The sequence below is a fragment of the Magnolia sinica genome, chromosome 2 (assembly GCF_029962835.1).
Source record: "Magnolia sinica isolate HGM2019 chromosome 2, MsV1, whole genome shotgun sequence".
Taxonomy (NCBI): domain Eukaryota; kingdom Viridiplantae; phylum Streptophyta; class Magnoliopsida; order Magnoliales; family Magnoliaceae; genus Magnolia; species Magnolia sinica.
In genome coordinates this window covers 121,591,555-121,619,481 of record NC_080574.1, presented here as the reverse complement: position 1 = coordinate 121,619,481, position 27,927 = coordinate 121,591,555, and the positions used below count along the sequence as shown (strand labels likewise).

Here is a 27,927-nt window from a genome sequence, read left to right as displayed (position 1 = left end):
GTTGCACACACAGAAGCCTGGTGGACCTGACAGACAAACCCCATGCAACTGTCCAGGAAAAAAATGCCACTTAGCACTCTTAGAAATTGAGGCAGAAATAGAAATTAACCATAGAATTGCATTTTACCAACAAAAGATTTTATTTTTTAAAAAAAAAAAAAAAAAAGAAAAGAAGGCGCTATCAGAAATTAAAGAACTCACAAAACAAACAATAGGAACGAACCCTCTAGCAACATGGGAACAAGATAAAGCACTATGCGTTATAACACCAAAAGATCCTAACAGAATCATAAAAGGAAAACAATTCCCTTGCAACCATAGAGATCGAATCGAATTCCAACAACACATTGGAAAACTCCTAGAAATGAACCTCATTAGAGAATCAACAAGCCCTCACAACTTGCCAGCCTTTTTTGTAGAAAACCATGCTGAGGTACTTTGCAAAGAACGAAGCATGGTTATAGACTATAGAGAACTAAACAGAAATTGAGAAGACAATTCATACATGATTCCTGATAAAGATAACTTAATACAACTCATAGAAGATAAAACATGGTTCAGTAAATTCGATTGTAAATCCGGATTCTGGCAAATCCGAATGGAAGAAGAATCCGTAAAATGGACAGCATTAAGTGTTCCGCAAGGAAAATACGAGTGGCTCGTCATGCCATTCGGCTATAAAAATGCCCCCCCAAGTCTTTCAAATAAGAAAGGACAACATTTTTAGAAAACATCAAGAATATTGCTTAGTTTATATTGACGACGTCCTCGTAGCCTGCAAATCAGAAGACAAACATATTAAACACCTTAAAACGGTAGTAAAAGAATTTAAAAACTAAGGACTCATAATATCAGAGCCAAAAATGAAACTTATGCAAAACAGCATTGACTTCCTCGGGTTTCAAATAGAAAGAGGAAAGATAAGACTACAAGAACACATCACAAAGAAACTCCTAGAATTCCCTAATAAGATAGAAGGGAGAAAACAACTACAATCATTCTTCGGAATACTAAACGTAGCCCGAAATTTCCTAAAAAAACATAGCTAGCCTAACGAAAGGGTTTAACAGCAAGCTTCAAAAAACAGAAATTACTAACCCATTCAAATGGAATAAGTCCGATGAGGAAGTCGGAGAAAAAATCAAAGAAGTAAAAAAGATTCCCCCTTTAGACTTACCAAATGCTAAAGATTATTTCATCGTAGAAACCGACGCATCAAATGAGCAATGGGGAGTTGCTTACTTCGCCACTCATTATATCACAAGAGAAAAGAAACTCTGCGGATTTAAATCAGGGTCATTTAACAAAGCCGAAAAAAATTACACTACCCATGAAAAGGAACTTTTGGCCGTGATTCGAGGATTACAGAAATATGAGACCTTCCTCCTACCGAAACTATTTACAATAATCACAGACTCCAACTACGATGTCCATTTTAAAGAAAGCAAACTTAGAGGAATGGCGTCATTGTTCACAGCCCCAAGTGTAGGGTCGCGATGTAGTAATAATCTCGGTAAGACCGAGGTCAAATCCATAGGGACTGAACCTTATACGTAATCTGAAAGTAACCAGAAGTGGAACTAGACGAAGATGTAATCTAAATCAGGAAAACTTAAGAGAATAATGGTGAAATATTAAACTAAAACTTGTAAAATTCAAAGGTGGGAAACTAGGGTGCGAAGGATCCACTTGTAGCAATTAGGGAGATCTATGCTTGATTCACGAACGCAACTGGATTTAGAGTCCCATCTTCATCCACTTGGAAGATATATCATTAAAAACCAAATCTGAACTTCCTTTGATCCAGTTTTCAAGAGATGAGAGATGTGAGAATTAGAATTGATTCCATCACAAAACCATGCCCATGAGACAAAGCAAACAACAGAATTTAGTCAATCCACAACTAATCTAAGAGAGTTATGAACGTTAGGAAGGATTCCATCATCCAACCATGTCCATGAGACGATGGTGAACAACAGGGCTTCCTAACTTCACAATCATAATAATGAAAAGAACATACTCAAAGCTATCGCAGATCCATTGTAATTTAAGTCACAATAAACCATTAAAAACTATGAATATTCCTTATAATCAAACCAAAATCAAAGATAGTTCGACGTAACACGAATCAAAACCATAAACAACGCCCCATCACGCCACAAGCTTCACCTCTTAGCCCTAGCTAAGAGGTTTAGCTCATCATAGACATGATCAACTAAAAACTCTTTAAAAAAAAAAAAAAAAAACACCAAAGGAAGGAAAATAAAGAAGAAGGAGAAGAAAAACTCCTGGCAGCCGTCCGCTCCTCCTCCTCTCTCTCACTCTTTCTCGTCACGTCCGATCATCGCAAAATCTGATTTGGCTCCATGGTGGTGGTCGGCCTTGGCTGGGCTTCCATCTGGACGTTTCGGATCGCTCAACTGATCAAAATGGCGGGCCACAACTTCCCGGAAATTCCAGGCGGCGTCTGGACATTCTTACGCACGCCTCTTGCGTTGAGATGCTCAGTGGGCCCATGGACAACATCATCAGAGAAATCCACTCCGTCCATTGGATTCGTGGCAGAATTTCAATCGGAGATGGGCAGTTTTGCTCGAGTTTGGTGCGGCCCAAGGAATCAAATCGCATTGCAATTGTTTTTAACGTTGCAGGATAGTCTTCTTGTGATCGTTGTGGCCGGCACGTGCGCGTGCATGGATGCATGGGGTCAACATGGGTTTGACCGTTTTTTTTCCCCCTCTACATGATGGACGGCTTGGATTATCTAAGCGGGTCATGATCGTGGCCCAAAGCAATTCGCACGGAGGACGTGCGTCCAGTTTTACAGCAGCGTGAAAACGGAAACTTCCGTTTTTTGAATGGGAGTGTAACGTCTCGGAAAAATCCGTACAAAGACTCGAGTATCACCTCAGGCAGAAATCACTAAGGACCGAATCCTTTAGAAATTAGACAAAAATTTATTAAGTGCTAAACTAAATAATCATTGGAATTAGCTTGAACCACTTTCTATACAAACTGCATGACTCAAAACCATTAGGATCGCCGACTCAACTTCATCTTAAGACCTAGGAGCAATCTCAAAACCTAGTTGCTCTCGGGAGCACATTGAAACTTCGTATCAGACCTGGACCGTGCGTCGAAAGTTCGATAACCATGAAACTATACGGTTATGACCACCTTACTAGGCTTGACAACCATCACGGGAATCGAGCCCGAATAGTGTCCAGAAACGCACAATTTGAGCCCCGAGTGAAGTGTGTGGGAAACGCGAATATCTTTAGAAAATGACTCAGATTTAAGTGATTTGGGCCGTTCGCTTGCGGGCCAAATTTAAGGTTTCAAACCGTCAGAATCTGACCCAACTACACTCTCGGATCAGGAAAATTTCCTAACACATGTCAGTGTACTTGTGGCCCTGATCAAGTGACGATGACCGTTGAACTGAAACAGGTCCTCCACGGTCGATCCGTAAATCCAATCGGACCGAAAACTTAACCTGACTTAGATCCAATGTCAGGGAACTTTTTCCAAACCGTATGCAGGAAATGGGCCTCCAGATGAACTCCGTTGGACCGAAACAGCCACTCTTTGGCTGTAACCTGGCCATTCTCATAAGTTCTAGGCCTATATAAGGACCTTTACCCACCTCTCTCATTCCATACGAATTTTAAACCCTAGGAGAGAGAAGAGAGAAAAAGAGAAGGAAAGAGTGAGGAGAAGAGAGAGAAAGTGAGAGATCGTTGCTGGGATTCATTCCCACCACTCTATGTGCTGAATCGCCTATCCTGTGTCGCTACACCGGCGATTCCGATTCCGTTTTTGGGTAAGAAATCCTAACCCTAATCTGATTTAGGAATCCAAATAGTAGAATCGGCGAAATAGCTAACCTATTTCGTGATTCAAGTTGCCATTGTTCCGTAGACCAAGACTTAGTGTACAAACTGAGTTCGATACGAGTTTACCGGCGAAAGGTGCGGACTATAAACGTTTAGGTTATGGTTTTCAAGGCTTTCAATGTCAATTAATGATTTATGACTAACTTGATTGCTATCACATGTACTTAGATGTGATGATTGTCGTATATTACACATACATATAAACTATGTTGAATATAATACATTCCATGTGTTTGTTGAAATGTTTGAATGAATATGGAATTATGATTTGTGCTTGTCATGGTTATTGATTGAGAATATATGATTGTTGTACGTGTGACAACTCCTTTGTGAAAGGATTTGCCCTAATACATGTTATAACCAAGTTATATCATGTATGTCGAAATGTGTAGTCTAAGTGTTTGATAAAATGCCTGAATGAGAAAATGCTTGTGGAAATGTATTTAATGAGGGTGTTGAGATAGGATTCTCAACTACTTTATTTATAGTTACAGTTTCCTTCGTGTAACCTATCTTACTTCTACGTGCTTTATGGATGAAATGACTATGTATGATAATATGTGTACGATGTGTTTGTTAAAATGCTCAAATGAAATTTATACTAAAAATTGGTTGTCACATGTTGTTTGACTATCACATATGAATGCCTATTGTGTATGAATATGATTGGGACTACTACGCAGTTCAGGCAATCGGTAATGATTCCCGAATTAGTGGCCGAGGTCGTTTCGCCACACAAGACACGTTCGATGAGTCCGAGTTGTATGGTATTGGTTGACAGTGGTTAGGCTACGTAGAGTGCTTATGCGCTCCATGTCGATTAAGTCAACGTGCGCTCGTACTAGTCGAACTGTCAAGTAACCCGATTGGCCTAATGTGTGTTTACCATGTATAGATGCAACTGCTTGAATCTAAGGTACCACTTACCAATGTAAAGCTCGTTTAAACCTTGGTACCACGATCCGCTAAGACTCATGAGCCGGGCATGGTGGTATGGGACACCGTGGTCGAGCTGTTGGCCTACGCTGGGGTGACGAGCCTCCCCATATGACTAGTGAGTAACCCAAACTCGTGAGCCGAATACGGTGGTATGGGACACTGTATTCGAGTTGTCGGCCTTCATCAGCGTAGCCTGGCTGTGGTCCCTAGTCGGGTTAATGACAAGCCTTCGAAAATAGACTGTCAGTTGGTAGGGTGTTGGTGGTGTGACCTCGAGTACAAAATAGACCTACGCTGATGGTGACGAGCCTCTCGTAGCGACCTAGAGTGTAAACTCTCGAACTTGCCTATCGTATGTGATTAACTAGGATTGACGACCCTAGATGGATCATTGTTTGGGTAAATGATATAAAGGGAGGTACCTTAGCTTCCCAACCTGCTGTATGAATAAGACTAAGTAAGAACTTGGCTAATCATGTACATGCACCGCATTGCATGTGCCTTTAGCGTTGGAGTTGAGCACAGAGGAAGGGGTGTATGCCGCGATCGTGAGATGATGTCGTAGAGGGAGTATAGGCGAGGGCATGCATCATTAACACATATCATCCTTGCATTAACCAGAGTACCTAGGAATGCTTGTCCTATTGCTTTATCATTACTGCTTGACTGAATTGATAACATGTTAACATTTGCCTTATAGCTCCACTAAGTTGATTACTCACTCTCACTCTAGGACGATGTTTTAAAACACCAACCAGACTCTATTGTAGTTTCAGGTGATGACGAGGCTTACAAGATGGAGCATGTCTTTTATGATGATCAGGAGGAGTTCTCCTACATACAACTCTCTGGTGGGTCTATGTAGACCTGGAGTTGCGTATCGAGGCTACAGGGATATGAATAGATGTCATTACACTTCACCATTTTGTATATTTTGGAACTAAACATGTAATTATTTAACCCGGCGACACGTTCATACTTTGGGGACTTACAATCACTTCTATGCTTTATATACTTATCACAGTCTTCCGCTTGCGTAATCTAATTGTCTCTGGAGTATGACATACCGATTTGGTATAGTCCCACTCATGTTTAATGTACCAATACTGACAACGTTTAATCATAATTATCTATGTTGCATACGTGATGTGTTGGAACTCAGGAGTTGGGCTCCTGCTCAACCCCCGATTTTCAGGGCGTTACAGGAAGTCAGGTCAGCGTATGCTAACCGACTCCCTTGGTTCAATGCGCCTCAAGACCTTGTGCATGGTGTGCACGTGCCTCCCATATGGGACCCACTGAGACGTATTTGGGGAAATCCACACCGTACATTCATCTTCCCTCATAGTGTAAGGGGTTGAGTCCAAATCTGAGGCATATCCAGAGATTAGGTGGGCCCTAAATGGATGATTTTGTGGTTGATCTTTCCGTTGGGCTACTTCCACAAAGATCCAATGGTTGAAATTTTACGTGTACGGTTACTTTATGATCCTCAAGCCAGATATAAAGTCTCGTACCAAACGGATGGAGGGAACCCTGTGATCTTGCATTCAAGATGATTTTCAGGCTTCTTTATTTTCAATCACTTGATTTTGTCAGATCATTAGCGTGTGAATTCTTCAATCTCGGTCTCCGAAGATTTGCCCCTTGCCCTTGTGATTCTTGGGTCTCAAATCTATGCTTTTAGCACTCTTTTCAGTTCAAGCTCATCAATTCACCTTGCAACAAGAACATGATTAGAATAGAACATTTAAGCATTATCATGTACATAGAACCAAGTAATAACCGGGGTCTAATATGCAATATTTGACCCTCAACACAATCCCCAACTAGCATTTTGCTAATTCCAAGCAAAGTATGCGAAAAATATTTCGAGAACCACAGGACATTTTTTTTTAAACTCAATTGTTTTTTGAGAAGCAATCTAGATAATAGAGTTCTAAGATTCATGAATGTTGGGTGTTACTTTCTCCTAGACTCAAGCACACGGTAAACTTCATGGTCAAGTTCAAAGTAATAATCCATCAATTAGAACAATTCTAATCATTGAGTTCCATGGGTGCAGAGTGCAACCTTGACTTATCACAATTAAAGGTCCAATTCTCAATTTTCATGATATCATTGGTAATTAAAAAGAGCATTCCGGATAACCAAACCTAAGCCGAAACTTGTCTTACAGTTTAGCCTTTTTATTCTTCCAGCTTTTGATTTTTCCATCGATGGCTTCACGCTTTGTCAACCTTTTTAAGGATCTTTAACAGGTAGCTGTTTTCAATGACAATTGTTTTTTTAGCTGAGTATTCTTTTTTTTTCTCTCCTTTTATTTATATATATATATATATATATTATATATATATATATATATATATATATATATATATATATATATATATATATATATATATATAGTGGGAAATGGTACTATGAGGTTGAGCTATGTGGGTATATATATATGGGAAAAGGTACTAAGCGCTCGACCTCACGATAAGCTCCCGTGAGGTCGAGCTGTGTGGGCCCCACCGTGATGCATGTCGACCATCAACACCGTGCATTTGATGGGTGCCCTCTAAATTATGGGATATCCCAAAAATCAGCCGTATACGGAACTCAGGTGGGCCATACCATCTAAAATCATGTGAAGACACCGTTAAAACATATAAAAGCACTTGGTGGGGCCCACTTGACTTTTAAATGCTACTGAAACTTGTTCTGAACCCTCATCCAAGTGAGACACACATAATGGATGGGCTGGATTTGCAAACCACATCTCGGTGGGCCCAAAAAATGATTATGAATGTTTTAATGGTGCACGGCCCCTCCCCACTTCTGTATGTGGTGTGGCCCACACAAGTCACGGATTGACTTGATTTTTGAGACCTAGGCCCACGATGGAATGGTGCATCTGACTGATGGGGTAGATGTTCGAAACGCATCACGATGGGGCCCACACAACTCGACCTCATGGAACGAACTCGTGAGGTCGAGCGCATAGTACACACTCACACTCATTGAACATGATGGACAAATTCCCCAGGCTAGATCCTTTCATGCTTAGTGATCACCAAGTTAATATTTCAATATCGAACTAAAACCTTAATGTGTACGCTAGATGTGACATGTGAAATCCTGACTCAATCAATGTTTAAAACTTTTAATCATGGATTAATAATTCGAACTTAAACTGTGAAATCTAACAGGTAACTGAGTCCAAGAGTCATAAATCACCAACATTAAGTATCTTATACTTCTATATCAAGGATGGCCTTCAAAATCACTCGAATTCACAAAATTTCCAGAAAAATTTTAAAAAAATTTTCAGAATTTTTGCTCAAGACTAAGAAAACACTGATTAGGTAACCTAATCTCTCATCCCCAACCTAAAATCTACATTGTCCACAATGTAAAAGATATACGCATGCAATGCACATGAGACAATGAAAAGAAAGGAGAAGTGATGGAAAGGTAGTACCTGATGAAGAAATCAAGAGGCTTTTCCAAAAGGATCTCAGCGTGAAAGTGGGTTAGCACAAGAGTTAAACCAATAAAAAACAATCCTAGAACAACTGAAAAGCAAACTATCCTAACAGCATAAAGCCGACTATCCTAGACATAACATGAAAGCATTAAACTAATCTTAAACTAGGAAAGTAGGGGAAAAGCTACTCAGTCATGCCGCAAAGTTCCTCCTCCAGCCAATATCTTAATAAATTCCTTAGTAGGTTTCTCAACAAGATCATCCAAAAGCCCTTTTTACAATAGGATGGGATGCCCTGGAGCATGAATTTCCACAGAAATTGATGGACCTCAGCATAAGGTTTCCTTTTAATTTCCTGAAGTGTCCAAAGTATATATGATTCACCTGTGACAGAGAAAGTTTCAGAGTTAATATCCCATGGTGAATCAGAGACTACAAGTAGATAATATTCAGAAAAATTTTCAGAAATTGATATAGTCTCAACACATTCCGAAGTTTTGGACTCTGGATCAATTTTCAGCTCCTTTAATGGTAGACATTTAGGATCTCGGGAAGGAGGGGCTTCAGAATAAGGGCTCTCTCGGTCAGTGACAACTACTGAGGTGTTGTCTTGCGAGGCATCCACTATTTCTTTTATCATAGGATCGTTCGAATTTGCAAAGCGTGCCAAGCAATCGTCCAAAGAGTTGGGAAATTCAACTGAGTGACTCATTTTCTACATTAAAGTGTGTGATGATCTGCCCAAGGATTCCATCGTCTCTGGAAGTGGATGGAGGCATGCTCTCTTGCTCTTGCCCTGCACAGACAAGTTGAGGATCAATAAGTGACGCATTGATGTGAAAACTCTGTTCATCGGTACCACCTAGTAAAGACATTGTATTATTAAGGGTTGACAACTCATATGGTGGCCTTAACTGAATGGTTTCAATTCCCAGAGTCATATCAAGCGACTCGTCCATCTCCCGAATCATATCATCATTCAATTCAGGGGAGTGGTCTAAACATGTCTCTTAAGAGTTAGAAGGGTCAATTGAAAGGGGCTCATTCTCCATATTTAACTCAGTCATGTCAGATGGGTGGAGTAAATCATTATGGTCAACCACTTCCTAAACCCCTTGATCATTGACCTGGACCAAACTTGAGATTGATCCCAAAGGAATTTGAGCTGTACATTCATGACCGTCATCCCAATACTCATCATCTTCCAATTCAGTGCAATACACACTTGGGATGGGATTGCTTCCCTCACATTCTACTCCTAAATTGGGTTAAGGTTCGAATAAACTAACCTCTCCCTCATCATTGAAACCAAGTGTGTCATGTAAGTGAAGTGTGTCATCATCATTATATTTGAAAGACACCCACGTCTCTTAATCATTCTTTTGAACAATCATCGAAATCGACTCATTGGGAAATTGAACTGTATGCTCATTAACGAAATTCAGCTCCTCATTCCAAATAACAGAGTTCTCCACAATCGCATCACGTGAACTCCACTATTGAATATCTTTTCTAAGTTCTTGCAGTCTTTGGATTGTATTTTGCTAGCAGAGCTCTAGAGTTTGGAAGAAATTTTGAATTGAATTCTCTTGGATTGTTTCTGATTGAATTTCAAAGATAAAGGACCTAACAGAATTATCACTATGATACATTGCTGGTTCATCTTCCCAACGTTGATGTTTCCACTGATTATAGTCATACGGATCATAGGTGGGAGAATCTGATGGTTGTTGATACATATTATCACCCATAATATAGTCCTTCATTGTTGTCTTCTTATCTGATGGGTGATCATAATTCTCACTCCCATAATTATTACAACCCCAACATTCACATACTGTTTCCTTAATCTGTGGAGTGTAATTGTTCTCCCACATATGATTGCGTAAAGACTTTTTAACTGGTAGAGCATTATATTCCGGTCGGTTCTCAATGATGCTTTCAGAAAAATTTTGAGACATAGGTTGATTTCTATCATAATCATCATACATCCCTTCCCAATGTCTCTTAGCTATCTCAGCATACTGACGTTCCCACTCTTGAATGGTGAAACCCTAACTCTGAATTTAATCTTAAAAATAAAAGAAAAATCCTACGACAATATGGAAGTAGAGGAGAAGTGAGAAGGAAGTTACCAGATTGGAGGTGATCTATGTTAGGATCCTACAAAATAGAAAAACAATGTTCATTTCTAAAAAAAAAAAAAAAAAAATGCAGGAAAAATCCTAAAAACAAAATTCTAAAATTAGAAAGTTCTAAAAACAGAAAATAGAAAGATGAGCTAGTTTCTAAAAAGGAAAGTTTCTAAACCTAGAAATAGAAAGCTAAGTTAGTTTCTAAACCTATAAATAGAAAGCTAAGTTAGTTTCTAAAATAATTCAGAAAACCCTAATCCTAAAAATAGAAACTAGAAAAACCCTAATCTTAAACTAATTCCAAAACTAGCTGTTCTCAGAAAAATGCAACTGTCAATCCTCGGCAACGGCGCCAAAAACTTATTCACAACCCCAAGTGTAGGGTCGTGATATAGTAATAATCTCGGTAAGACCGGGGTCAAATCCACAGGGACTGAACCTTGTACGTAATCTGAAAGTAATCAGAACTAGAACTAGACGAAGATGTAATATAAATCAGGAAAATTTAAGAGAACAATGGTGAAATATTAAACTAAAACTTGTAAAATTCAAAGGTGGGAAACTAGTATGCCAAGGATCCACTTGTAGCAATCAGGGAGATCTATGCTTGATTCACGAACACAACTGGATTTAGAGTCCCATCTTCATCCAGTTGGAAGATATATCAATAAAAACCAAATCTGAACTTCCTTTGATCCAGTTTTCAAGAGATGAGAGGTATGAGAATTAGAATTGATTCCATCACAAAACCATGCCCGTGAGACAAAGCAAACAACAGAATTTAGCCAATCCACAACCAATCTAAGAGAGTTATGAAAGTTAGGAAGGATTCCATCATCCAACCATGTCCATGAGACGGTAGTGAACAACAGGGCTTCCTAACTTCACAATCATAATAATGAAAAGAAAATACTCAAAGCTATCGTAGATCCATTGTAATTTAAGTAACAATAAACCATTAAAAACTATGAATATTCCTTATAATCAAACCAAAATCAAGGATAGTTCAATGTAACATGAATCAAAGCCATAAACAACACCCCATCACGCTACAAGCTTCACCTCTTTAGCCTTAGCTAGGAGGTTTAGCTCATCATAGATATGATCAACTAAAAAAAAAAACCTTAAGGAAGAAAAATAAAGAAGGAGAAGAAAAACTCCTAGCAGCCATCCGCTCCTCTCTCTCTCTCTCTCTCTCTCTCTCTCTCTCTCTCTCTCTCTCTCTCTCTCTCGTCACGTCCAATCATCGCAAAATCTGATTTGGCTTCATGGTGGTGGTCGGCCTTGGCCGGGCTTCTATCTGGACGTTTCAGATCGCTCAACCAATCAAAGATGATGGGCCACAACTTCCCAGAAATTTCGGGCGGCATCCGGACGTTCTTACGCACGCCTCGTGTTGGGATGCTTAGTGGGCCCATGGACAACATCATCATAGAAATCCACTCCGTCCATTGGATTTGTGGAGGAATTTCAGTCAGATATGGGCAGTTTTGCTCGAGTTTGGTGCGGCCCAAGGAATCAAATCACGTTGCAATTGTTTTTAACGTTGCAGGACACTCTTCTTGTGATCGTTGTGGCCGGCACGTGCACGTGCATGGATGCATTGGGTTAACATGGGTTTGACTGTTTTTCCCCCTCTACATGATGGACGACTTGGATTATCAAAGTGGATCATGATGGTGGCCTAGAGCAATCCACACGAAGGACGTGCGTCTGGTTGCTGCCAAAAGCAAAACAACGTAGAGCTCAAGAGAGAACTTGCTGCCAAAAGCAAAACAACATATACAGAAAGCAACATATCTCAAGACAGCAATGAAGAAAGATACACAACGGTAGCAGGAAAAAGAAGCAGTACACAGAGACCCATCTTAGAAGGGATTAATGACATCCTAATCCCACTGGGAAAAAACGCGAATAGCGTCGTAGCCCGGAACAGGCTAACAGGAGGATTATTTTACCCTGTATATTTAGAGATTAGGTAGGCCCCAAATCGGTGATTTATGATTGATCTCTCTGTTGGTCCACTTTCACAAAGATCCAATGGCTGAAATTTTACGTGTACGGTTACTTTATGATCCTCAAGCCAGATATAAGGTTTTGATCCAAACAGAAAGTGGAAACCCTGTGATCTTGCATTTATAACGATTTTCAGGCTTTTTTATCTTCAATTACTGGGTTTTCTTGGATCTTTGGCATGTGAATTCTTCAATCTTGGTCCTCTAAATCTGATTTGGCTTCATGGTGGTGGTCGGCCTTGGCCGGGCTTCTATCTGGACGTTTCAGATCGCTCAACCAATCAAAGATGATGGGCCACAACTTCCCAGAAATTTCGGGCGGCATCCGGACGTTCTTACGCACGCCTCGTGTTGGGATGCTTAGTGGGCCCATGGACAACATCATCATAGAAATCCACTCCGTCCATTGGATTTGTGGAGGAATTTCAGTCAGATATGGGCAGTTTTGCTCGAGTTTGGTGCGGCCCAAGGAATCAAATCACGTTGCAATTGTTTTTAACGTTGCAGGACACTCTTCTTGTGATCGTTGTGGCCGGCACGTGCACGTGCATGGATGCATTGGGTTAACATGGGTTTGACTGTTTTTCCCCCTCTACATGATGGACGACTTGGATTATCAAAGTGGATCATGATGGTGGCCTAGAGCAATCCACACGAAGGACGTGCGTCTGGTTGCTGCCAAAAGCAAAACAACGTAGAGCTCAAGAGAGAACTTGCTGCCAAAAGCAAAACAACATATACAGAAAGCAACATATCTCAAGACAGCAATGAAGAAAGATACACAACGGTAGCAGGAAAAAGAAGCAGTACACAGAGACCCATCTTAGAAGGGATTAATGACATCCTAATCCCACTGGGAAAAAACGCGAATAGCGTCGTAGCCCGGAACAGGCTAACAGGAGGATTATTTTACCCTGTATATCCAGAGCAACGCCAGTTTCCAGATATAGCCAAATACAGAGAGCATTTTAAGAATGAAGAACTGATCATCGCCAACGCTCTTTGGCATAATGTGTATCATGGGCTGATCGTAGATTATAAACAGAATATCGTGTCGGTTATCCGGCATATCAGAGATCTTAGAAGAGAAAATGAAAGAACCATAGAACTAATCGAGCTCGCACAGCCATTCCGGAAGAGCCAGAGAAGCAATCCTGCTAGCTATTTACTTACAGCCACAACATTCAACCCAGCAACATTGACCTATAAACGAACAAGTATTTTGTTTCCATCAGCATACCCCATGGAAAGATAGATGCCTTCGATACAGATAATGACCTTCTCCTTGAAAAAACAGAAGTCATGGACTTGGCTACAGAACTATGCCAAGGAAAATTAGAATTGTTCCTAGTCGCAGGTGTTATTCCCTGTTTACCTTTAGGGCCTGTTTGGATGCCTGTAAGTTCTTTTAAGTTGTAAGTGACTTACCTGTAAGTCACTTACAAGTGAAAGTTATTTACAGGTAACCTGTTTGGATGTAAGTTGTAAGACAGTTACAGGTAAGTTAGTTTTTCTGTTTGGATAACCTGTAAGTTTCTTACAGGTAGAAACTTGTATATTCACATCAAGCAGAGCTTAGATTAGAAAATTGTTCTAAAATGTTATAATCATATAAAAAAAAACATGGGATCAAATATGTTATTTTGTTAAGACCATCAAGATGAATATTTGAGATAATTATTAAGATAAATCAATCAAGTAGGCTATAAAAGTGGGCCCATTCAAAATATCTATAATATGGAGTAATAACTCAATTTAAACATTGAGAATAAACTTCCTCAGTGAAAAACTCCACAACACAAACAAGGTGGGCCTAAAATCCCTGATGGAGAAATGGTTGGGCGGAGTGGATATATAACACATCATCAAGGTGGGCCCATGGCAGGGGTAACACCCACTACTGTGTTACCAGTGATGCAATCAGACTACATACTGAGTTGTTGCTTTACTTTTATTACACAAAGTAAATTCAGTTGGGCCCACTGTTAATGTATAAGGTTTATTCAATCAATCCATCCATTTTTTTCATCTACATGCAGAGGTCGAGCCATAAAATTAAGCATATCCAAAGCTCAAGTGGACCATACCACAGGAAACAGTGGAAAATACTGATTTAGACTGTTGAAACCTTTCTAACGCCCATGGTGATCTTTATTTGTCATCCAACATGTTCATGAGATCACAAAGACCTGGATGAGGGGAAAAAAATTAGTTGATCCATAACTTCTGTGGCCCCCCAGAAATTTTCAACGGTATACACTAAGTTCACACTATTTCCTCTGGTGTGGTCCACTTGATCTTTGGATATAGCTAATTTTTAAGATTAGGACTTAAAATTAAATATTAAAATGGATGGACAGTGTGGATCAAATACATATATCATGGTGGATCCCACAGAGTTTACGCATTACTCAGCACTCAATCCCTTCCATACTCAACTGCGCACAAGTTGGCAAGAGTTCTCCTGAGAACTTTTTGAGAACTCATCATACATGACTTGAGTCCAAAATCTGAACGGTCCACGTGATGCAAAACCCCATGAAACCCTGTGAACCAACTTTTACTTTGATCTAAAACATTGGTGGGCCATGAGAAAAGAAAACATTTTCATTTCTTGATTTGCATCTCTCTTTTATATGGCCCACTAGAGTTTTAAATCAGGGTGAAAATTGGTCCCCGATGGTTTCATGGGATTCTGCATCACATGCACTGTTCGGATTAGAGGTCTATGACACATGTGAAAAAATGCACACATGCGCAGGTGCGTATAAGTGAGCGTGCCTCATTGAGTAACGTCAAGCCACCACCGTTTTCAAAGAGAAAAAAGGGTTGATGAAACCCTACCATTCTAGGAGGAGAAGAGACGGAAGGCGGTAATTGCAAAGATGGAGAGAGATTGTAGAGAGGGAGGGAGAGAGATTGCAGAGATGGAGGGAAGGAGGCGGAGAGAGATTGCAGAGAGGGAGGAGCAGAGAGCTTGGGATGGAGAGGCAAAACCTTCAATCCCCATTGGTGCGTTTCTCCCTCTTCCACTCTTTTTTAAAATCCGACCATTGAGCCTGTAAGTGACTTATAGAGAAGTGACTTCTCACCCCCACGCCCCTGCAGTTTTTTGGTAGATTTGCCTGTAAGTTACTTACAGGTGATTTTTCTCCCCCAAACACCACCTGTAAGTGACTTCCTTGTAAGTTACTTCCCACTTACCCAACTTACAGCCATCCAAACAAGCCCTTAGGGTATATAGATGAAGAACGAAAAGATGATAAATACATGCTTATGGCCAAGCATGGACTTATCAAGATGATCAAAGTCGAAAAGGAAGAAAATGATATCCCCTATTTTGCACCAGAAATAAGAAAAATTATAAAAAGGTGCATGAAGAATTTTTATCCCTTTAACATCCATCTTTGGGTGTTAAGACCAGAAAGGCAATGTAAAGGATTCTTTCTTCTCCAGTTGACAGACAATGAGCAACTGGTCGTCATCGAAAATAGAAATGACACCATCATCAAGTCCTTAGACCTATTCAGACATAGAGCAATGACTGCTGGGGAGATAATTCAACTCCTCATTGACAATGCAGATAGATGTACACTGCATATTTCTCTGAAGACATACTTATCCAAACTGCCGAGCCCTATAACGGGACTTTGGCGAAAGAAAAAGAACCAATGACAGAACTTAAGCATGAAATAACCCTCCTTGAAGCTGGGATTTTAGTTGTCAAAGATCCAGAAACCGAAAGAAGATTAAAGGCGATCTTTCCAGAAGGGTTCAGAGAAGAGGAAGAAAACCTAGACGGTATAAGGTCAGAAGCAACGGAGACACCAAGAAAGGAAAACCTCTCCAGCACCGAGGACGACGTCGTCTCCAACATGGATCTATCTGCAACGTAAAACCAGGCAACGTAGACAGAAAATCACAGAAACAAGATGAGATAGCCTCAGAATAAGAAAACCTTTGCAAAAAACAACATGTAGCACAAACTCCAAGACCATCGCCTAGCAGATTTTTGCAAAAACCAGAATTTTCATGCTAAACCAGACACCAACCCATGGTTTCCTCAAAACGGTACCCAAAGACCGAGAGTGGTTTGCATGATTCAGAAACACGTGTCAGAGGAAAGCAACATGTGGCAAAAGAGAAGCCTATTTAACTGCTAGCAGATCCAGTAGCCTGCATGAGTCAAAGACAAACGTCAGAAGAATGGAGCACGTGGCAGAGGAAGTACTCATCAGACTGCCAGCACATCTGATACATAACACATGTCCGTTTGCTTCTAGTTGTAACTTTTATGCTTAAAATAAGGCTCTCTATATATAGGGCCTCAGCACTACTTTGTAAGGCACTTGAAAGAAATATTATCTAATATAATCTTTCGTACTCCATCTCTCTCTGTCTATTCTTCTAAAAAGGATCTCTGGTTACTCCATCTCTCGAACCATCACCAGGTATGATGGCTAACTAAGCCTCTTTTCAGTCTAAAGGGAAATGGCTTAAGATTAAAAGAGCTATACAAATTATATTTCTCTAAATATATTAGCCACCTACCTCTTTTAACCTAAGTTAGGGTTAAAGACTATATGCAACAACACATAGTAGGAAGGCCATAGTGATCAAACGAGAGTTTGGCCTTTGTATCCAACTGTCGTTGTCAGAAGGGCGTTAGGCACAGTGGATGTTGCTATAACTGTTTGAGAAGACAAGTCCTACCTCGATTGTCTTGTTAACCCTAATTAGTAAAAAAGAAGGTCACTAGTAATATTAAGAAGCATCTTTAGCCTATCCCTATAGACTGATACTTTTAATATAATTTTCTTATCAGTTAGCATAAATACGCATGTATTCTGGCAAAAAGGGTTCACCTTTTAAGGTTTAGGGTTTTAATCCGAAATTAGGCTTTGCTTTTTAGGGTTTAGGGTCTCTCTAGGGTTTAGGGTTTAGGGTAAATAAATAAAGTAAATTGACGGAAATGGTGAACAAGGTAGATTTCTCAAAAACATCATGGTTTTTAGAGCTCCACCGTTCTATCGTTTCAAGCCATGTGGCTCACTTGTGTTTTAGATCTTCATCATATTTTAGCCCACTGACTAAAATGATTTGTAAAAACTGGTGGATGAGTAGATTTCTCAAAAAAATAATAGTGGGCCACACGAGTTTCAAGGGTGCGTTGGCACCATTTCAACAGTAGGCGTTCATACCATTGTTGCAAGTCGTGCGGTCTACTTGAGTGTTGGATTTGCCCCATATTAGGGCCCACCCCTAAAACGAACCGATGAAAATGGTGAATGGTGGATTTGCCACAAATATCATTATGGGCCCCACTGCTTTTTCGTTAGTTTGGTCAATGGATAACTAAAAGCCCAAACTACACTAATGTACCCTATGATGATGATCATGCCTATTAAGGCCACTGTGATTTTTATTTGCCATCCAACATGTTCACAAGGTCACACGGACCTAGATGAAGGGAACACACAAATATCACCCTAATCCAAAACTTTTGCAACACAAGAAGTTTTCAATCCTTGTGTTTTGTATGATGTGGTCCACCAACGACGCCTTTGTGACAACTATTTGAAAACACCATCCATGTGAAGTAGGGGCAACTAGATGGATGGAACTGATTAATTCATTACCCTGCCTCCTATACCATGGAGAGTTGTCAAGACCATATTCTAGTCCCACCCACTCTACCGGATCAATCTCCTGAAATGGATATTTTCCATCATGATTTTTTGAATGCCACACGTGTTGGGGAGTGTCGCATGAACATCCCGTATCCTGCATACGTGCAACACATATGTTCAATGCTGTTGGGCGTCATAAGTCACCAAATCCCTGACAATTATCCACCGCACGTACATTTGATGTACATGCAAGCAAATCCAGTCCATCTAAAGTATGGGCCCCACCATGGCACTGATCAATCAATCACAACAGTCCAGTTAGTGCCAACAAAACAAAAAAAAAAAAAAAAAACTGGCTTGTTTTCATCCAAAATGTAACGTCCAGCCCACTTGAATATATTTTTTTGGAAGGTCTTTTCTAAGAAGCTACTCATTGCTTTCAGTTCCCAATTTCTACATCATGCTTTCAATCCCCACAGTTTCGTTTATTATGGTCCATCCATCATAGCTTGAAAATTTCTAGGGCCACAAAAGTTTTGGATCAAGAGGATATTTGTGTTCCCTACATTCTAGTCTATGAGAACCTATGAACATGCCGGATGACAAATAAACATCACACTAGCCCTAGTAGGCACGTTTGTACTTGGGGCTTTTTGGGTAGTTGTCCATTGAACCAACGGTTGAAAAGCAATGGGATTACGGAGATGTTTGTAAAAAATCCACCTCTTGCACTATTTTCATTAGCTCATTTTAGGTGTTGGGCTCAAATATGAGGTACATACAACACTCAAGTGGGCCACACGATTTCAATGGTATTGAATGCCCACCATAGAAACACAGTCAGCACGCCTTTAAAACTCGTATGGCCCACTGATTTTTTTGAGAAATCTGCCGTGTTCACTAGGTTTCCAGCTCATTTTAGTTGGTGGGCTCAATTATGATGAATATCCAAAACTCAAGTGGGCAACATGACTTGAAACGGTCGTATTCAACACCCACCTTAGAATGGGGGAGCACTAAAAATTCGTGTGGCCTGCCATGATGTTTTTGAGAAATCAACCCTTCCACCATTTTTGTTAGCTCATTTTAGGGGTGAAACCAAATATAAGACGAATCCAATACTCAAGTTGCCTACATTAAAACGCCCACTGCTACAACAACACCAGCCCATTGTTGAAACATTCATGATCCACTGTGATGTTTTTGAGAAATACACCCCATCCACCATCTTCGTCAGCTTAGTTTAGGAGGTGTGCCCAAATATGAGGTGGATTCAACTCTCAAGTGGGCCACACAACTTGCAACATAAGTATTGAATGCCTACCGTTGAAACAATGCTAGCACTCATTTTATGTCCCATCATGATGTTTTTGAGAAATCTATCCAAGCCGCCAGTTTTGCTAGCTCATTTTAATCAATGGGCCCAAATATGATGAAGATCTAAAACAAGTGGGCTACAAGACTTCAAAATAATGTATTGAACCTAACCGGTAGAACATAGAATCTCCAAAAACTTTGTGACCTCGTGATTTTTTAAGACATCCACCCCTTCCACCATTTCCATCAGCTCATTTCAAGTAGTGGGCCCAAATTTGAGGCACATCCAACACTCCAATGGGCAACACTCTCCCCATTGAAACATCGCCAGCCCACCTTTTTAAACATTCAATGGATGGCCCATATTAAAGGTGGAGCCCATAAGATGGATGGTCCACATCAAAGATAGTCTCCACATGATGGGCAATGGACATTGAAGATGGGTCCCACATGATGGGCAGTGGACATTAATGGTGAGCCCACATATTAGGTAAGCCACATCAAGGTAGGCCGCACATAATGTGTGGTCCATATCTAAGGTTTACCCCGAATGATGAATGGCCCACAGCCAAGGTGAGCTGCGCAGATGGATGACCCACATTGAAGGTGGGGCCCATACGATGGACGGTCCACATCAAAGGTGGGCTCCTCAAGATGCAGTGTACATTGAAGGTGGGCCCCGCATGATGGATGGCCCACATGAAGATGAGGCTCAAATAATGGACGATCCATATCAAAGGTCAGCCCTTAATGATGAATGGCGCACATTCAAGGCGGGCCTTGCATGATGGACAGCCCACATCGAGGTGGGCCCCACATGATGGGCAATAACATTGATAGTAGGCCCAACATGCCATATAATGGCGGGCCCAACATGAGAACAATTCACATCAAAGGTCTCTAATGATTAATGGCCCACATACAAGGCAGACCATTCATGATGGACAACCCACTTCGAAGTTAGGCTCCGTATGATGGACGGTCCACATAAAAGGTGGGACTCTCATGATGGACAACCCAAATCAAATGTTCGACATGATGAACAACTCACATCCAAGGTGGGCCCTACATAATAGATGACCCACATCAAAGGTGGGCCTTGCAAGGTGGATGGTCCACATTGAAGGTAGGCCCCACACGATGGATGGTTCGCATTGAAGACAAGACCAAGGTAGGCCCAATGTAAAGAACGGTCCACATCAAAGCTTGTCCCCACATGATGGATGGTCGATATTAAGGTTGGACCAAGCTAAATTAAGGGATACACACAAACTAAATTAAGGGATAGGTATTTATGTAATGTTGGAAACCAAATATACTTGTTAGCTGATAAGTACGTTATTTACTTAACATACTTATTTGCTTGCAAATAAGTAGATACCGAGATAATCTAATTGAGGTATAAGTAACTTACAGTCCAAACAAACCGTTATTAAGGTTAATCAATCAACAATTTCGAACATTGTGTGACATCCAGCCGGTTGGACTTGAATAGGGGTGTACATCGGCTCAGCCACTGGCAGACCTCAGCTCGAACTCAGCTCGGCTCGGTCCTCGAGCCTGACTGGCCAACTCGGTTCAGTCAGCAGCTCGGGCCAAGATCGAGCCGAGTTAGCCATTGAGGCATTTCCACAAACACCTGAACTGCAACTTCAAAATCCCACTGTTTTACAGAGGGGCAATGGTTTTATAGGTATTTTATCAAACACCTTCCAAGCAACATAAAACCACGAAAAACAAAGAGAAAATGGGTATTTTTTTCATGTACATACCTTCCTTGCCACTAGCCATGTTATTTTGAACCATCCATCTCCACATTTGGGCCGACTGGATTTACTTGATTTATCTTACCAAGTGTGCTCTGAAGAGATAGCTGTAACATATTCTGGTCCAACGGGCTCTAGTGTATCATCTTCCCTGTTATAGTGCTTCTCTCTATCTTTGATGGTGAGAAAAATGCAAATTCAAAAGGCTCCTCTTTCCTTACGTCGCCAACTAAACTTAGGCCACCTTCCATCTTATGGTTAGCTGAATTCGGTGTGCGGAGGCCACTTGTTTGGATGACCGCAACTATCTAATTTTATCCGTTGAATTTGAATAATAGATATTTTCTTTTTACCATTCATTTGATGGGAACTAATTTCCAGCTAGGGTTGTTTGATCAGTATGACTTACAGTCTATGCTCCTTTGGTTAAGTCATTTTATCAAATAGTTGTTGAGCAACATCAATGGCAAAGTAACCGAGTCACCGAACTGGTTCTATTCGAGCTAGATCCGAGCTGGATTCGATCCTAGTCGAGTCGAGTCGGGGCTTGATCGAACTCATTTTCGAGCTCAAAAAAACGGATCGGCTTGAACTCAGCTTCAAATCGAGCATACTCGAGTCGAGTCGAGCGAACTAACCGAGCTAGCTCGGTTCGTGTACACCCCTAGACTTGAGAGTCTCTCCGTTGTTCTACATGATCTCGTGTTATTTTAAGACCCAACCCGGCCCGCTTAATAAACTATGATTTGGATTTCAAAACCTTGATGGGCCTCTTGGTTACCATCATATAGCTGTGTATAGTGTCTTCTGAATATGATCATTTTATTGAGCCAACACATCAGATGGACAGTGTGGATCTCGTTCATGTCCTCTTTGCCCAGTTGCCTACATGATGGACGGCCTGCATATACAATACATACATTGAGCTTTGGATCTGCCTCATTTTTAGGCTCATGCCCTAAAATGAGCTGGTAATATTGATGGACGACATGGATGAAACACATACATCATGGTGGGGCCCATAGCTTTTTCACCAACTACCTTGCTAGTGTAGGGCTCACTGGCCAATCCGGGTTCGTCTCTGCAAGCTCAACTAAGGAGCCCAAGTGTGTGAACCCATGCACCAAATCCAACAAGATCGGAACATCGTAGCCATTGCATGTTAGTATTTTCTTGGTTAAATGTGGACCGTTGACCTGTTTTTTCCTAAGCAACGATTTAAAAGCCAACAATTCTCACCATAGAGTTTTTTTTTTTTTTTTTGCATGGGCCATCCACAACTGGCTCATATAACTCATGCAAACACAAAGAAAGAGTTCCAAGTACCTCCACTACTGCAGTGAAGACGGAGTTTTTAGCTTGCGAACCAGATCTCCAAGTGCCCAAACCAACGGCTGGGATGGAATGCCCACTAATGAGCTTAAAAGACCCGGTTTCCACTTCCGAGGGAACACGAACTTGCTTTGCCATCTTCCTTCTCGTCCAGCTACCTTGCCTTGGTCCAGAAGACCATTGGATATATATATATATATATATATATATATATATATATATATAAAAGATGAACGGCGGACAATCATTTGCATGAAGTGAAACGTGTCAGCAACTTATACACGTGTAAGGTAAATCTCCTCGGGTGTTGCATGCAAAGAATCTTGAAAAAGTGTCTACTCTCATTTTAAGAAAGCAGAGTTGTGGGACAGGAGTCGCAAGGGTGGACCGTGGGGCGCACTTCTCTGTATGTGTATCTACGCCGTTCATCTGTTTTACCAACTCATCCAATGGTATTGCCTAGAAAAATGAAGCAGATGCGAATCTCAAGTGAACCACACGGCAAGAAACAGTGGTGATTGAATTGAATGCCCTACCATTAAAACCTTCCCAAGGCCCATGTAATGTTTCCTAATTTTTAATTGCCATCCAACTTATTACTATGGTAACATAAAATTGGAAGAAGGGAAAAAAATATCAGCCGCGTGAGTTGCACTGAAGTCGTACGGCACCAGGTTTTAGAAGAACCGTACAAGTGCGGCACGTGCCCTGGTACGCACATGTATGTACATGGACACCCATGAGGGTGTGTCGATGTGTTGGATGTTGTAGGACTAGAGTTGTACACGAGCAGCCTAAGCTCGGTAACTCACTCGACTCGGCTCAAAAAAGCTCTACTCAACTCGGATCGAAACGCTGTTCGAACAGAGTCAAGTCATATTTTGGGCACTCGAAACATTTCGAGTCGAGTCCAAGCTGGACGTAGCTCTACTTGGCTCGACTCGGTATTAAGCTCGACTCGACTAGACTTGACTCGACTTTAAGTTAGTATATAAAGGATTTTTAAAAAACCCTACCCAGTCGCCCGACCCTACCCAGTATGCCCAAATCAGCAACTCTATCTGTTCTCCCTCCCTTTCGCCCAAATCGTCCCATTTCTCCCTCCAAATCAGCCATCCGTCTGGGTACATTTCCTTCTTCCAACGACTGTCTGGCGACATTTCTTTCTTCCAGCGTCTGTCCGAACGAGCTCCCCCCAATAATCTTCGCCCGGCGACATTCTCTCTTCTCGCGTCTGTTCGGACGAGCTTCTCTTTGAGAGTGAGTCTTACCATCCACTCTCTCCATTTTTTCCGGTCGTTCGAGTAACGGAACCCATCCGACCAACGACCACTGGCCAGGCTCAAACTCGACCGAGCCGAGCACTAGCTAAGACTCGAGTAGTCTGAGTCGAGCACGAGCTGGGCAAAGCTCGGCTCAGCTCGACTCGTGTACACCTCTATGTAGGACCCAACGTGATGTATATGTTTTATATTTATACAGTCCTTATGCCTTCTTTCCTTATGGTGGTGTATGAATTTTATTTAATTTTCTTTTTTTTTTTAAAGAAATAGACCTAAAACTCAAGTGAACCACACCACTTGAAAAACTCAAGTCGACTACACCACAGGAAATAATAGTGATTGAACATGGAACATTGGACTTTTAAGGGTCATGAGAGTTTCAAATCAGGCTGATACTGTATTTTCCTCTCATTCGGATCAAAATGATAAAGTTGGATTACAAATAAACATTAAAGTGGGCCCTAAAAAGGTCTCAATGGTCGGTATCCTTATCCTCATTGTTTCATGTGCTGTGGTCCACTTGAGCTCCTGCTTTATTTTTAAATTCATATCCTACAAATGAGAGGGCAAAAGAGATGAAAGGCGTGGATATAAAACACAAACGTCACGTTTTACCCCACGCGCGCAGAACACGTCAACACACCACAGCCGGGGTGGTGTTGGCTACACCACCTGCTCCGCGTTCGTTTGCATGCATGCTGATGTTAGAAAAACCGTACAAGTGTGACACGTGCCCCAATACTCACGTGTATGTATATGTGCTGATGTTAGAGCCGTAACAAAGGTCTGAATGCCCCATTATATATATATATATATATATATATATATATATATATATATATATATATGTAGATATATATATATATATATATATACATATATATATGTGTGTGTGTGTGTGTGTGTGTGTGTATTGCAAGGAAGTTAATGTCGGTCGTGTCTTAGTGCCAGCCGTTGGATGATGATAAACATTTAAAATGCGCGATGTGACGGTAAGATGCTACAACCTCTCGGGAAAGCTTAATTGATAGGAAGCTAGTTAGGGCCCACCATCATGTTCTGAGAAATCCACACCATCCATCTATTTTTTTCATGTCATGTTAGGATATGAGACAAAAGGTGGGGCAGATCCAAATATAATGTGGGTTCACGACAGGAAATAGTGAGGAATGGATGTCTGCTGGTGAACATTGGTGGGGTTACAGAAGTTTTGGATTAAGCTAATATTTTTGTATTTTTAGTTCATCCTAGTAAGAATGACCCTGTGAACAGTATGAATGGCATGTAAGAATAATGGTAGACCTTAGGAAGGTTTCAACGATAGGCATTTAATTACTCACATTTTCTTGTTGTATGGTCCAGTTGAATTATAGATATACCTCATTATTTTTCTCACGTCCTAACATGATCATAAAAAATGCATGAACGTGGTGGATTTCTCATAAACATTATAATGGGCCCACCAACTTTAGATAAAAATCCCTTTCCACACGGCTGTCAGCGTGAGGAGTGTATTAGGCGGGGCTCAGGCTTGACGCAAGACGGTGCGGCCCTTATTGTTGGCCCACATTGACGTATGAATTTTATATCCACTCCACCCATCTGTCTTTATAGATCATTCTAAGATATGATTCAGAACCTAAAATAGATCCAATTGTCTGGTGGACCAAACCATTGTAAAAGGTTGTGATTGACAATTAACGGGCCACTTATATTTTGGATGAAGCTGATATATTTTTTTATTTTACTTCATTCAGGTTTATGTAACCTATCAATAGGTTAGATGGAAATAAGCATGATGTAAACGTTACAGTGGGCAATGGGAAGTTTTTAATAGTAGAGTATTCAATCACTACTATTTCCGATAGTATGGTTCACCTTGGAATTGGATCTTCTTTATTTTTGGAATCAAGACTTAAAATTGTCTTCCAAAACAGATGGACCGTGTGGGTACATAATATGTAGATCAAGTTGGGCCCCACGATGAGGGATGCACTGTCGTACATTAGGCGGAGGCCGCACCTAATCTGCTCCCTTATGCGTGGGAAGCGGAAAAGCTAGTGTGCCACACACCACGACCTTTTTTTTTTTTTTTTTTCCGGTTAGCTTGTTAGTACACAAACATGTGAGTACACACACTCCATGTTAGCCACCCCCACTAGGGATCAATACCAAGACCTCAAGTGTTTAGTATCTCCACTTAGTCTGCCAATTGAGCTATGGATCTGGGTGTGTTGCTGTCACTAAGTTCCGTGGGCCCCACCATAATATAAGTGATGTGTTGCCGTCACTAAGTTCCGTGGGCCCCACCATGATATAAGTATTATATCCACACCGTCCACCCATTTGGAAAATTCATTTTAGGCATTAGCACAAAAATTAAACAAATCCAAAGCTTAAGTGGACCATAACATAGAAAGTAGTGGGGATTGATCGCCTACCATTGAAAACTTCTTGGGGCCACAAAAGTTTTGGATCAAGATGGTATTTGTTTGGTCCCTTCATCCAGTTCTGTGTGACATTACAGACAGGTTGGATGTAAAATAAACATCATGATGGGCCGTAAAAAGGTTTCAACAGTGGGCATCATTTTCCCCACTACGTTATGTGCCGTAGTCCACTTGAGGTTTGGATCTGCCTTAGTTTTACGGTCAAGCCCTAAAATGATATCTCAAAATAGATAGACGGTATGGATATAACATATATATGGAGGGCCACATAATTGGTGACGGCAATGCACCCCAAGATTGTATAACGCCGATTTATCCGGTTTTGCCCTCTTGAGGTTTGGATCTGCCTTAGTTTTACGGTCAAGCCCTAAAATGATATCTCAAAATAGATAGACGGTATGGATATAACACATATATCATGGAGGACCACATAATTGGTGACGGCAACGCACCCCAAGATTGTATAACGCCGGGGGGGGATGGCATCTCCTATATATTTTGAAAATTTATCATCCAATGGTTCGGCCTAAGACAGGACTCACCTCATAGTACCATTTCCATATATATGGCATCTCCTGTATATTTTGAAAATTTATCATCCAATGGTGCGGCCTAAGACAGGACTCGACCTCATAGTGTGTGTGTGTGTGTGGGGGGGGGAAATGGTTCCACGCAGTCGAGCTCATGGGAACTTCCCATGAGATCGAGCAGTGCGGGGGCCCACCGTGAACACGTCAAGACACACATGTGTGTGTGTGTTATGTGTGTGTCCATATGCTCAACTGCCCACTAGTTGGCATCGGAACTCATGCAAATTTTTTGAGAACTCATTATACATGATGTGATTTGCATAATCTGAACAATCCACATGATGTCGCACCTCATGAAACCCCAGAGCTCAACTTTTACTTTGATCCAAAACTTTGGCGGGCCATGGATAAAGAAAACAGTTTTCTCACTTGATTTGAATCTCTTTTTTTATGGCTCATCAGAATTTTAGTCAGGATGAAAATTAGTACATTGGGATTTCATGGGATGTGGCATCACGTGGACCGTCAAATTAGACGCTTTTAACACATGTGCAAAGGTGTGCACGTGTGTAGGTAAGCATACCTCACACACACACACACACACACACACGCACGTGTGCGTGTGTGCCTGCACACCAGGGGTAGGATGAGGTCAGGAACTTCCCATTAGATTGAGCAGTGTGGGCCTTACTGTGGCGTATATTGAACATCTATCCAATCAGTCAGATGCACCATTCTACGGTAGGCCATGGGCTTAAAGTCAATTCATGACTTGGGTGGGCCACACCACATACAACAGTTGAGAGGGATTACTCTCCCATTAAAGCATTCATAATCGTTTATTAAGCCCACAGAGACATGGTTCACAAATCCATTTATTGGGCCCACAGGATGGGTTCGAACGGCATTTCAAATTACCTTCTAAAGAACTTGGAATCATTCCAGATTAATTAGATATGAGCAAATTAATCCTTGAAACCGTGCAACTCCGAAAGGGACTCGGAGACTTTGCTGTACATCGAAGAGAAACCGAGGATATTATTTTGAGGGTCCAAAGGTCACCCAAAGACCTTTCGAGAAAGTCCCAGATCAGCTAATATGAAACGTTATAGCTTCCTCTTTGCAAGCCAGTAGACTCAGAAAGCTGGGAAGCTCACAG

General features: G+C 41.1%; 1 long non-coding RNA gene across 1 annotated transcript in view; it reads left to right on the top strand.

The window, feature by feature from the left end:
* LOC131237506 (uncharacterized) overlaps positions 1–22,613 on the top strand; it is a 33,796-nt gene extending 11,183 nt beyond the window's left edge. The window contains exon 3 of the long non-coding RNA XR_009167288.1: positions 22,514–22,613. This is a non-coding gene — a long non-coding RNA (uncharacterized LOC131237506). The remainder of the gene's footprint in view (positions 1–22,513) is intronic.
* Positions 22,614–27,927: the final 5,314 nt, after the last annotated feature.